Here is a 15,035-nt window from a genome sequence, read left to right on the forward strand (position 1 = left end):
CTTCTAAATAATCCCTGAAACTTCAAAAAGACGAAAATACACGTTTAAAATGAAAAAATATATATTAAAATTATATAATTAATTATAATTTGTTATTTATCCAATGCCTTAGATACCATTCTTTACTAATCATGGCCTCCTACATCATGGCCTACCTAGTACACGTATTGATTCTAAATTCCATGCCATGGTATGTGATTACATGAAGACTTATTTTCAACATATTTTCTTTTATAAAACATAATTTTTCGTTATGGTCATGGATAAAATTACGTATGGTACTTGTGAGCGTGATCTTTATTGCACTCGTGTAATTTAAGCACTCGGCTGATGCCTCGTGTTTAAATCTTTCCACTCGTGCAATAAAAATGCACTTACCTCACAAGTACCATAAATAACTATTTTTATCTCCCCCCATCAGAATGTTTGCTTGTAAAATATATTCCTTTATACTTACTATTCACCCTTCCATCTTTGTAGAAATATATTTACACTAAGAGAAGGCCGATATAGTTTTACAAAGTAGAAAAAATCCAAATAAAACTTCTGGTTCTATTAATTTGCTTTTCATATTGGAAATGTTTCCTTTGCCCCCTTGTATGTTCTTCGAAACACAAGCTGTGTAAACATCTGTATGTATGTTCGTAGTTAAGCAGAATTCACTTGTACGCATTGCAGCTTGAAGCGAGGGGTAAATCAACCGGAACTAACATCCAAAAAGCAAGGAGACTTAAATACGGAAACCGCACTGCAATCGCAAGGAGCAGGTGTCAACTCAAAGGGAATGCGGAACCACGGTGGAATAATGTTATTAGGGATGCGACTGACTCATTTCATTCAACCACGCAGACAGGAAGCAGACGCTGAGAGCACCAAAGGTCTCGCGAAGAGAATTCAGCAAAAGAATCGGCAGTGTAACGTAAGTAAGACTTCCTTCATGAGGCTGCACAGCGTTCATGAAGGCAGTTACCAATACCGTCGCCACATCATCGTCATCGTCGCTATGTCGTTGGCGTCATAGCAGCCGTCTTCACCGTTACAGTCATCAATTTAAATTCGGTTCCGGACAATTGGCCACAGAAAATTGGTAACTGGGACAATTGGCCACAGAAAATTGGTAATAGGGACAATTCGCCACATAAAATTGGTAATGGGGACAATTCGCCACAGATAGACAATTTGCCACAAATAGACAATTTGCCACACCGTCCATTATCCAAAAATGGCACGATGAAAGAGTACTGGAACGGAGAAAAATTCTCTCCGGCGCCGGGATTTGAACCCGGGTTTTCAGCTCTACGTGCTGACGCTTTATCCACTAAGCCACACCGGATTCCACCCCGGCGTCGGAAGGATCGTCTCAGTTCTTAAGTTCCAACTCTTGGGTTCCCTCTAGTGGCCGCCCTCTGCACTACATCATAGATATCTATGAACCTAGGACCGAAGTCCACACATGTGCTGAGGTGCACTCGTAATGAGTGACTAGTTGGCCGGGATCCGACGGAATAAGCGCCGTCTTAAATCACGAAGTGATTTACGCATATCATATATATTATTATAATGTACCGAAGTACATATGATATTTCCATGCAGATATTCTGCGTCATCATACGATGAAAGAGTAATGGAAAGGAGAAAAATTCTCTCCGGCGCCGGGATTTGAACCCGGGTTTTCAGCTCTACGTGCTGACGCTTTATCCACTAAGCCACACCGGATTCCACCCCGGAGTCGGAAGAATCGTCTCAGTTTTTAAGTTCCAACTCTATGACGTATGAGGGCGGCCACTAGAGGGAACCCAAGAGTTGGAACTTAAAAACTGAGACGATTCTTCCGACGCCGGGGTGGAATCCGGTGTGGCTTAGTGGATAAAGCGTCAGCACATAGAGCTGAAAACCCGGGTTCAAATCCCGGCGCCGGAGAGAATTTTTCTCCGTTCCATTACTCTTTCATCGTATGATGATGCAGAATATCTGCATGGAAATATCATATGTACTTCGGTACATTATAATAATATACAAAAATGGGACAGTAACAATTTATTTAAACGTGAATTAGTGGCAAATATGGTAACTTTCACGTCCTCAGGTTCAAAATACATCAACCACCTTTCTCCTTGTACGGTCTTAGTGTATCTGTCGGCTATAACGTTCAGTTCGTCAATATTCCTTGGTTCAGGTGGTAAGTGCAGCTTCCTGGCACGGCGCACAGTTTTTTTTAATAGATGGTTTCTTCTGTAGATTCACATTGGCTTCGCTTGCAATACCGTCGCGCGGGGTGACTTTGTGCCATGAGGGTGACTTTGTGCCATTAGCACATTTCATAAAAAAAAACTTTAGTAAGTAGACTTTGAAACGGTCACAAGGTTTTAAAGACTACTAAACGTTAGGAAGTAGACTTTAAAACCTTGTCACAGTCTTAAAGAATACTTCCATACGTTTTTCGCGAATGGCACAAAGTCATCCTCATGGCACAAAGTCACCCCGCGCGACGGTACGCTGTAACTCATTTTGAATGACAGACGTTGGTTCTCGGGAAGTCCCCGCCCTTGCCTTCATGTTCTCTACACATTCCTTTGCCTTAATCCTTCCCCAGTCTGCAGAATGATTCTTGTGTTCAGACGGTTTTTGACGACAATGCTTCCACCTTCTGATAACGTGACTGTAGCATTACACCCGCCACGCATGTCACAGCGCCAAACAACGCCATTCTTATTTTCTCTAAGTCTCGTGTACATGTAGCCAAGATATATTAATTTGTCAGAGCCTCTTTCTGATTCTGTGAAGCGAATTTCTTCCGCCATAGTTCCTATTTAGTTCACAGCTTCTAGATTTGCCTTGTGTTACCATAGAAATATATTATAAATTGTTGCGGATTTGAGTATTGCCTTGAATTTTAATGTGTGGCGAATTGTCTTTGATACGAATTTCAATTATGTGGTGAGTTGCCTCTGTGGCCAGTTGTCCCCAACCCCTTTAAATTGCTTCATTCCATCTCATTCATCCCCAATCACTGATTTTGAAATTTATCGTGCCATAATTTCGCTAATCTTTCAAATGAGTTTGTTTCTTATGGCATATAACTACACACAAAATAATCGTCTTCTGAAGTGTAGTGTGCTTGTTGTAAGTGATATTTGTTGACCATTTCGTTAATGGAATATTTAACCAAGAGTATTAATAAAATGAAAATAATAAATGTCTCCCCAAGGTCTTGTAAGCCCTGAATAAGTGCTCACAAAACCTTGGCGGGACCAATGCCCATATATGGCAGTGAAGCTTGGACCATACGCAAAAGAGACATGAGCACAATAATAGCTAGCGAAATTAAGTTCATGAGACGAACAGCCGGCTATGCAAAACTAGACCAAAAAGAAAATGCAGACATTCTTCAATAACCCAAAATCTCTTCAACTACACTGAACAACAAGAATTTTGCTCCGACTTAAAACAATGTGTCCCTTATGGTTTGATGTGCGCTGAATCCGAAAATGCATCTCTTTTCTTCGTATCACATAAGGTTTTTAAGTATACTATGATTTCAACTTTCGTTAAGAGCTCCTCCAGGAAAGATCTGGCGCGGGTTGGGGGTAAAAACTAATGCATTTTATGAGTTTATGACTTATTTCTGGTTTGTTACGGTTGTTGGCAAGTTATTTAGTACTTCTAGTAAATAAACAGATATTGGTCCCTTCTATTAAGTAAATTTCATAACAGTTCAAAGTGAGGTCTATGCAATGAACAAACAAGGGTGTGATATTGAGTATTTAAAACAAAAGTTTACCAGTTTGAGTGGAGGCAAATTAAAAGAGGGCATTTTCATTGGTCCACAAATTCACAATGTAATGGCTGACCCTTTGTTTGAGGAAAAAACTTTCCGTTACAGAAAGAATGGCATGGCGCAATTTCAAAGACGTTTGCTCAAATTTCCTTGGAAAAAAAATGTTATGTTTTATTTAACGACGCTCGCAACTGCAGAGGTTATATCAGCGTCGCCGAATGTGCCGGAATTTTGTCCCGCAGGAGTTCTTTTACATGCCAGTAAATCTACTGACATGAGCCTGTCGCATTTAAGCACACTTAAATGCCATCGACCTGGCCCGGGATCGAACCCACAACCTTGGGCATAGAAGGCCAGCGCTATACCAACTCGCCAACCAGATCGACAAATTTCCTTGGAAATTCTATGGCAGACAACTACATAGAACTTGTTGTGGAAACCATGTTAAGTGCATATGACAAAATGGAGTGTAATATGTCCCTCAAAATATATTTTTACATTCTTATTTTGGTTTCTTTCCTCCTAACATTGGAGAGGTAAGCGACGAGCATGGGAAAAGATTTCATCAAGAAATATCTGAAATGAAAAGGCGAGATAAAGGAAGATCATCATCCAGCATGCTTGCAGACTATTGTTGGTTGCTTTTAAAATACAGTCTCGGGTCTAATTATAAACAGAAGTCATCCAGAAAATTAATTTTAATGTAAGTTCAAATTCCGATATTTTTATCATTATACGCGTGAAATATTTGTAGTTATTGCGTTTTAAACTATAAACTTTGCATCCAGTACACATTTTTCAAGTATTATGAGGCATTTTGAATCCGTGGTGTGTTGTAATTTTATCAGTAACAGTGAAAAATTAAAAACAAAGAGGCTTTGTCATAAAAATTCAATTCATTTTCCCCGGAAAATGGTACGTGATGGGTCAATTTGGATTTTAAATTCAGATTTAGGGCACACATAATAGTAATATTCACACCTATTTTTATTTCGGAGCAAGACAAAAAGTAAAAATTTGTTGTTCAGTGTTATGGGCCACTCTATTGAAATATGCCGGAGGAATAAATGATTCTTTGTTACATTTTCTATCGTTATGGACAAAAATCATGATCCAACTCGTAATAGTTACCGGATAAGAGGGTTAAGCATTTGGGAAAAGACATTTTTATGAGAAAACTATGGACTTTCTACCAATATGGACCTATTAGTAGAATTAATAAGAACATTGTTCTAATAATTATTCATATTATAATTCTCGATGTGTATATAATAATTATTATTGGTAGTAATAGCGCAATTTCTACATCGAAAATCAAGAAGATTACTGCAATTAAGAAGAATCGTAGTGAGAATGGTAATCGAACTCTTGACTTGGGATCAAAACCACATTCAAATGGTGATCTTTTTCCTCGGTCTTCAATTTGTTTTTTTTTTTTTTTTTTTTATAATATTGTTGCTATTATTATGATAATTGTGGATAATAATATGATTATGATGATGGAATAGGTTGTTAATATAATTATTTATCTTGTTTTAATATACAAACGTTTTGATTGGAAGTCAAATATACTGATTATATTAGATAAATTATATTATCTTCCTCAATCAGTAAATAGAAATGTATAAGAATAATCATACAACAACTACGAAATGTTAATATCAAGCTGCTGCTTCAAATCCAAAGTGGTGGTTTGATGAGAAATGTAAAGTTAAATGTCGTAATAAACATGTTATTAGAAATGTTGTTCCAATAATCACTGTAGTCCATGAAATCCTGTTGCAATAAAGAATGTTGATCCTTAAACGGAGTCTGCAATAGTGAACGATGCTTCTAAGTACTGTATTCATAAGCTTGTAAAACAGTAAAATAAATACCTAATACGACTGTGAAGAATAAGCCTTGTAATGCTTGATTGTAATTATTTTCTAGAAGACCATGATGAGCTCATGTTACAGTAACTCCTGAAGCTAGTAAGATAGCTCTATTTAATAGTGGAATTTGTAGCGGATTAAAAGGATAAATTCCTATAGGTGATCACAAGGATCCAATATCAATAGTGGGAGAAAGGCTTCTATGGAAAAATGCCCAGAAGAATGACATGAACAAAAATACTTCAGAAATAATAAATAAGATTGTACCTCATTATAATCCTTTTGTTACTATTTTAGTATGTAATCCTTGATAAGTACCTTCGTCATCATTGAATTATTGTTAATAATATAATAGTTATATCAATTATTAGTAATTCTTGATTACATTGATGAAACCATTTGATTATACCTGTTATTGTTACTATTGCACCAATAGCTCCTGTTAATGGTCATGGACTTTGGTCAACTAAATGGAATGGGTGGTTTGCGTGTCTTGTCATTAGTTTACTTCTCTAGAATATAATGTTCTTAATACTGCAAATACATATAATTGAATAATAACCATTGCGGATCCTAGAATCTATACTAATAATAAATCTGTAGCCGAAATTTTTCTGGTAATTTTCGATTTTCCAAAAATAATTTGTCCTAACATATATAATTAACCACCCTGAAACTGAAAATCGCTTTTTTTTAATTTTTGTTTGTATGTCTGTCTGTCTGTTTGTTACCTTTTCACGCGATAATGGCTGGAGGAATTTCGATGAAAATTGGAATATAAATTAAGTTCGTTGTAACTTAGATTTTAGGCTATATGGCATTCAAAATACATTATTTAAAAGGGGAGTTATAAGGGGGCCTGAATTAAATAAATCGAAATATCTCGCTTATTATTGATTTTTGTGAAAAATGTTACATAGCAAAAGTTTCGTTGAAAATAATTTGCGATAAGTTTTATTCCTTGAAAAATTTTGATAGGACTGATACTTAATGAGATAAATGAGTTTTAAAATTAAAATAACTGTCATCTAAGGTCGTGTAATGAATTAAAAAACAAATGACTTCGTCTATAAGGGGCCTTGGACAGCAACAATCGAAAGCTATGAAAGATAGCCTTCAGAGAATGTTTCTGTGTTTGAATGAAGTAATATCGGAAGCTAAATTAACCGATTTGTATAATTAATTATTAATTCACCATTGGAAAGTGTAGTTTCTCTAGATGGACATAATGCTATAATGTTATTACAGTAACTTCTGATATAATATAATATAATATAATATAATATAATATAATATAATATAATATAATATAATATAATATAATATAATATAATACGTAATATTATATAATATAATTTAAGTTATTTGAAGGGTTCAGAACCATAGTGGGCCAAGCGCCATTTACTGAATACGTAGAAAACAAGGGTTAAAATTAAGTTATTACCATAATTCAATGGAAACCTATAACAAGTAAAATAAAGTATACACATTAAATCTAAATGATGTCAATCTTCATTAAACTATGGTTGCATGTAATAAAAATTAAGAAACAGGTTAAAGGAATTGTCATTGCACCAAATGAGTGTCTCTGGACCAAAATGATCGCATTTTAATTATTTGGATGCAATTTAAATTAAGTAACATATTAAAAGATTTATCCTTCCATCAAACAGGAATGTTCCCTGGATCAAATGTCCTATTTTAATTATGTAATTACTTTATATTTATTTATAACGGGTGCAGAGGAGCGCACGGGTACGGCTAATTAATAATAATAATAATGCGATTTGGGTTATAATTAGTAGTCTCAATATTATATAATTTAAGAATGGGCCTGTATTTCCTAGTAAGGTTAATAATAAGTGACCAGCAATCATATTGGCGGCTAGTCGTACTACTAGTCGTCTTTTTTGTTACATACAACATGACTTATTTGCTCTAAAATTCTGCAGGGTTATTTCACTTTCACCCTCTATATTAATTTGCAAATAAAACTATTATAACTCCTCAGAATTATGCTTTCTTCATATCTAATGCTAGAGAGAAAAAGGAGCCTATATCACTTTGACCTGCCTCTTCTGTAACGTTCAAGAAACCTTACAGTAATGAAGAGAACGAAATCGAATATGATTCAGCTTTAGGAATCTGATCAGGGATCAAGGTTCACTGGCCTCACTATAAGCACACGAAAGAAAAACACTGTCCCACAATTTATGTGGCTTACAGAGTCATTTTCCTCTTGGAAATTTTGTGTTATGGTTGAGGGGGGATGGAATGGGTTAAACAAACGTTTCAAGAAGACGGGGATGAAATATTACAAGGACACGCATCGTGTAGCATCTCATAATACTATCGCCAGTCACGCGGCTCTTTAAACACAGTTCTAATTTTGAAACCTGACGTAAGACGCCCCATTAACTTAGAGACGCATCCCTCCCCTAACCCTTCGCAACGTCACAAGAGCTTAAGACACAGGCGCGGCAAAGTAACCCAGAACAAATATTAGTAGAGTGTGACCGCGCGTATAATGCTAATCCTATAAACTGTATACAAGCCAGCCGGAGTGAGGTATGTATTTACAACCGTGAGGGGCGTAATTCCTATCTGGCTGGAGCCGCGCCCCCTCCCCCCAGCCCAGTATTTTCTATGCCTCAGATTAATGATTCTACTTACACACACAGGATGTTTCAATAACTCCTACACCTTCAATTTTTTGTGTAAAATCTAGTTGAGCTTCCATAAAGCTTTATTGATTATACGATATTTTATTTCAAACAGACTTTCATCATACATTATTTTAGGAGAAAATTTTCGCTCCGATAATGGTGATCGAACTCTGGTCTTCAGCTACGCGCTGAATGCTCTTACCAACTGAGCTATGCCGGGGATCGTCCACAGCACCAGCCCGAACTCTTTGTTCCTGTAGGGGTCAAACCCTAATAAATAAAGATGAGGGATTTGTGCGGTTTGTCGTCAGGTTGCGTGTGCATAGACGTTATGCAGCTGTATGCCCAGTGCCTGTGTTGACTTCCGACGTAAACAAACCACGCGAAGAGTACAGCTTCAAAATGACAAATGCAACACTCCGTTAAGGTCTAGCAGATGACAGTATGCAAATATGAGGAATATGAGGAATATGTTGAAACATTAGTATAGTTAGAAGAAGAAACTTGCCTTTATGATTCATCCATAGCTTCAGAGCCATCACAAGCCGAATTACACTGCACTACTAACTTTCTTAAATTATCGAATGTCAAACGTCGTCGTCGTTCACTCAGACAGCTTTTGAACTGCGAAAAGCTTATTTCAACGTCACAGGACATTAACGGTGCTTATATCAAGTATACTATCCTATCGTCTCATGATTTTGCTTTATTCTGCAGTGTTACAAATTTTTAAATAGCTCTTATTTTCCTGTTATTTATTCCTTATTCCCTGCGTGCAAGGTCCTGAAGGTCCTTTCTTGATTTTTTCTGACACCTCTTTTATTATTGATATGCCCTTGGATATTTCCAAACTAGATGTTTCTATCTGTGTTATGCTTTCCGGTATCGTTTTGTGATTTTGGTTGTATGAACTTGATATCTTCAAACAGTTTAGAGGAAATAAGAGATTTGGCAGTATTAATGGCAGATGCATTTTCAGTACTTTAAAGCATCATTTACTTTTATAACTGAAGTGTAATTTACTGCATAATATGACACAGCCTCTACCCAGGTACCCCATCTTGTAATTACTCGTTTTGGTGGAAGAACAATACCTGGTGCAAAGTCTCGAAATTGTTGTATCCTTGCAGCGCCTTAAGTAATATTTTCTTCATTGCAGATATGAAGGTGTCAACACCACTAAACATAGCACGGATCTCCTCAGCCAATCTATTGAGACCATGAGCAAGGCACGTTATGTGAATAATGTTCTTATACCGTTCTTTTATTTCATTTGCTGCCGTCACTGTGTGCGTTCACCACTGCAGTGCATTGGACTATGAAGGCCTGTGTTCGTTCCATGTTGTTGTGATAAGACGGCAAGTAGGCAAATGGATAGCGTGTAGTTGCATTTCTTTTGGTTGCACTGGTCGTAGTCGTTCACCTGTCTGTCCACCTATGCTCCCTGTCGAGTCAACCTGTTTTTCGTGCCGCGCACAAACTCCTCATCTTTACTAATAAATAAAATTAGCACAAGATTACCTTCATTTGTGTTTAATCAGTAGCCTTCTTGGAGCTTCTTTTTGATACATAGAGATCCACTGATGATGTGGTAGGCCAACTTGAGATATTGAGTAATTAATGATTGTAAACAAATGGTACAATATGGTGGATGTAGCTATGTTATATTTTATTTATCGTCGCTCGCAACTGCAGAGGTTATATCAGCGTCGCCGGATGTGCCGGAATTTTGTCCCGCAGGAGTTCTTTTACATGCCAGTAAATATACTGACATGAGCTTGTCGCATTTAAGCACACTTAAATGCCATCGACCTGGCCCGGGATCGAACCCGCAACCTTGGGCATAGAAATCCAGCACTATACCAACTCGCCAACCAGGTCGACGCGCTTGTAACACATGATAGGAGAAAATGTATAACAAAATGGCCTTGCTTCCACTAAAACAATATAGGTGGAGACATCTATACTATAACATTAAAAACACAAAAACAATAAAACAGTAGAAACATGTAATGCGCAAACAATTCCCCTTCAGCTTACTCTAAGCTTTTATGACATAACATATTACGTCTTTAGACGTCACTACACACGAACTACACATGACATTGATGTCCGGGATATTCCAGCAGTTTACGTACTATTTAGTAGTTTATACTGCTGTACGGCTGAATATTTTATTAGTTATACGATATTTTACTTCACATAGATTTTCATCTGTTAGCATTGTATTATATTTTAGGATAAAATTGTCGCTCCGGTAATAGGAAACGAACTCAGGTATTCAGCTACGTGCTGAAAGCTCTTACCAAATGAGCTATGCCGGGGACCGTCCACAGTACAGGCTCGAACTCTCCTTTATTCCTCTTTAGCCTTAATATGACATACTGGCAAACACTAACTCGGTTCATCTGAGGTGGGTACCAGGACATGCAGGGATTCACGGAAACGAGAGGGCGGATGAGGCTGCTAAAGATGGAGCTGAGACCCCATTTATAGGACCAGAACCTGTGTTGGGACTATCTTCAAGACCAATTAAGCAGGTCATCAGGGATTGGGCTCACAGACGACATATTAGTTACTGGAACTCAATTAAGGGCTGTAATCACAGCAAGGCCCTTATCAAAGGTCTTGCAAGGACAAAATCGAATGAGCTGCTGAGACTTAGCAAAAAGCAGCTCTCTTGGGCAACAGGATTTCTTACAGGACACTGTGGCCTGAAGAAAAACTTATACAGGATGGGACTTATTACTGACCCACTGTGTGTAAGATGTTCACAAGGAGATGAGTCAGTAACTCATCTGCTGTGCGTTTGTAATGCGCTTGCGCAACAAAGATCTCTCTTCTTTGGGAATCACTTTCCAAAACTTGAAGAGATCTCAAAGGTCCCTGTCCAAAGTTTGATACAGTTCATCAAGAACTTGAAACTTTTGGACTGAAAGGGATGAAAGACGGGGATGCGCAATAGATCTTATAGGTCGCAGTGCTTGGGCCGGAAGGAACACCCCTGTTAAATCTAATCTAATCTACTATGACATAACGTCATAAAAACATGAAGTAAGTCTTTAGACCTCACTACACAGTTGAGGGTTCGATCCCGGGCCAGGTCGATGGCATTTAACCCCTTTCCGCATACTGGGACAGATATGGCACATACCGGTTTTACATCCATATAACTTATAATATAAGCATATAATATTTCAAACTGCATACTGGGACAGATAGGGCACACTATCAATAACTGGATTTGACCATATGTGACATCATTTGAGAAAGAGAGAACTACTTAAGTTATTTGAATATTAAACCAGTGTGTGCAAAACTGTCCTATGCAGCAAGGGGTTAATTGTGCTTAAATGTGACAGGCTCATGTCAGTAGATTCACTGGCATGTAAAAGAACTCCTGAGGGACAAAATTCCGGCAAACCGGCGACGCTGATATAACATCGGCAGTTGCGAGCGTCGTTAAATAAAACATAACATTTTTTCGGCTCGACGGTCTCCATTAGTGGCTGTTTTTGGCCGACCACTGCGTTTAGTGTCGATTACCGTGTACATTGTTTTAAATTTACTCAATAATCTGTCCACATTTCGATGGGAGGGCTTGGGAATATCAGGGTGCCGGCGATGACATTCGTCTACAGGATACCGAGATGTCCTATGGTGATCTCCACAAAGAAGTATCAGCTCTACAAGTATCAGCTCCGATGTCAGCATTATTCTTCTATTTTTACTATTCTACCTAGAGAATAAAAGCAACTAATTAGCCCCTTTTGGCACGCGACTTTTGAGACACACGGTATTAAATGATTTTGATGGCGATAGAGCTCTTTCTTCTCGTTCCAAAGGCCGGGCTTCGAATCTTCCTATGAAAAAAGGCACGCGTGTGAACATAGCGCACATGATGATTCCTACTATAGCCAACACACGAAATAAAACTATGATTAAAATTATCAGTTAACAAAGTTTAACTGTATTGTTTATGAAAGCATGTAGAGTTTTATTTTAAAATGCTATGTATGTATGTATGTAGGCCTATTTATTAACACTACAATTGGGTATACACCCGGTGGCAGTGATATATAATATACAATAATACCATTACAATTATACAGTATTTACAATAATAAAATAAATAAAATAAAATAAACCTAAATTTATTTCTAACTATAAATAAATAGATGCAATAAACCTAGGACTATAAATAAAAACTATACTATAATAACGCCTAACAATGAGCAAAAGTAAACCTAACTTATAAGTACTTCTATTTCACCCAACTATTACCAATTTAAGTAATTACATATCACCTTAATTAATTACAAATCAACTTAGTTGCATATCATCTTAATTTATTACATATCACCTTAATTTATTTACATATCAACTAAATTACATATCATCTTAATTAATTACATATCAACTTAATTAATTACATGACACAACTTAGATTATTACACTGCACCTACAATTACATTTTCAGTCTAATCTTCTCAGCCTTTCCTCAAATGTATTCATTTTGAGAGGACCACCCTGAAAGATTGCCGCAGGTAAGCTGTTCCAGTCTACTAAGCTGTTCCAGTCTATGTCTCCTGGACTATGTTGCATATTTTAACATACAGAAATAGGCTTACAGTCGTCATTCATCTACATGAAGCCAGTTGTGTAGCGCACATTCAGTGTCAACTGGTCTTGTACCTAAAAAATTATTTTCCAAAAAAGTATATATTTTTTTTAGACTAAGGCTTTTGACACTTTCACATGACATACCCATGAGAAAGCTTGGTTTTTATGGTTTTAATAACTCTCTTATTGATCTGATAACTGATAGTTATCAATCTGATTGCATCAATAATAATATTTTTCAGTCTACATTAATCAAGTATGGTGTCCCTCAGGGGTATATTTTGGGACCGGTGCTTTTCATAATATATATTAATGATCTATTGGATCATCATCATCATTATTGGTGTCATCTATTGGATTACGTTGAGAACTAATAGAGGTTTTACATTGTTATTACAAAATCTCCAGGTACAATAAAAAAATTAAAAGTAATGACATTACGCATACGAATTAAAGCAGAGTGTTTTGAAGTTTAAAATTCATTTTTCTCTAAAGTTTGTTGTTGTATGATTGTGAAACTTGTACTCTCACTCTGAGAGAGGAACATAGGTTAAGGGTGTTTGAGAATAAGGTGTTTAGGAAAATATTTGGGGCTAAGAGGGATGAAGTTACAGGAGAATGGAGAAAGTTACACAACACAGAACTGCACGCATTGTATTCTTCACTTAACATAATTAGGAACTTAAAATCCAGACGTTTGAGATGGGCAGGGCATGTAGCACGTATGGGCGAATCCAGAAATGCATATAGAGTGTTAGTTGGGAGACCGGAGGGAAAAAGACCTTTAGGGAGGCCGAGACGTAGATGGGAGGATAATATTAAAATGGTTTTGAGGGAGGTGGGGTATGATGATAGAGACTGGATTAATCTTGCACAGGATAGGGACCGATGGCGGGCTTATGTGAGGGCGGCAATGAACCTTCGGGTTCCTTAAAAGCCATTTGTAAGTAAGTAAGTAAGTAATAATAATAATAATAATAATAATAATAATAATAATAATACTTTTAATATAAATTTCAGTTTCAATCAAAATAATTTCGTTCCTGGTAATTCGAATAGATTTTTAGGTATTTACCTACAATCAAACTTAGAATTGCAATCTCACATTGATTTTATTGCAGACAAAATAAGTAAAGGCGTATTTATGTTTAGAATTCTCAGTTGTAGCATAGATCAAAATTTCCTTATTTCAGTTTACTATGCTTATATACACAGCCATCTTAATTATGCTATTCTACTTTGGGGTAATCATTATTCGTCTAAAAAAAACTTTTTATTTTGCAGAAAAGAGCTTTGAGGATCATCTGTGGTGTTGCTCCTCGTACCCATTGTAGATAATTACTTTCCAAGTTTGGTGTATTAACATTAACGTCAACGTCTTCATATGCCTTGAAGTGCCTTATTTATGTTAAGAACAATTTGTCTAAATATATTTTACATAATTATCCAACACGAAATATTCAAACATTTATCCTAATAAAAATAAATTCAGCATTATTCAAAATAGTTTTAAAGCAGTATCAATTAAACTTTTCAATAGTTTACCTATTCATTTAAGGGAATTACCAATTAATGCTTTTAAGCGTAAGCTCAAGACATTAAACTGATTTTAAACCTTTGTATAGTTTAGATGAATTTAATAATATTAATTTTTAATGTTTTTATTGACGTTGCTATGCAGTATTTGTATAGCTGAGTTAATGTTAGGTCTAAGATGCAAAAATGACGTTTTTAGTCTGGCGAGTAATTCCAATTACCTACGTGCAATATTACTAAGTGCAACTGAGACTCAGTTCTCTACTCTATGATGTACAGTAGTGGTAAAAAAAAACCGGACCGACCCTTGTAGCTGATACAAAAGAATCCGATGCTGTGTATTGTGTCAAACTGTGGTAATTTCAATATGGATAGTGAAGCCAGAGGTATGTACTGCTATTTAATGTAAAAATATGCAGTTATCTTTGCCGAATAGAGGAAGAAATGTAATATTGATGCCAGATGAATATAAAAACCCTCAAAGTTTTTTCGTCTGTAAGTTTGAGGCACTGAAGGAAACAAAAGACGGTAAGAATCGAACAAATGCAATAAATGTCA

At 36.5% G+C, this 15,035-nt stretch overlaps 1 non-coding gene across 1 annotated transcript; it reads left to right on the forward strand.

The window, feature by feature from the left end:
- The first annotated feature begins 1,848 nt into the window (after window positions 1-1,848).
- Window positions 1,849-1,920, forward strand: TRNAY-AUA (transfer RNA tyrosine (anticodon AUA)). The gene has a single exon. It is a non-coding gene; the product is annotated as a tRNA-Tyr (tRNA).
- The last annotated feature ends 13,115 nt before the right edge of the window (window positions 1,921-15,035 follow it).

This window comes from Periplaneta americana, chromosome 5 (genome assembly GCF_040183065.1).
Source record: "Periplaneta americana isolate PAMFEO1 chromosome 5, P.americana_PAMFEO1_priV1, whole genome shotgun sequence".
NCBI lineage: Eukaryota > Metazoa > Arthropoda > Insecta > Blattodea > Blattidae > Periplaneta > Periplaneta americana.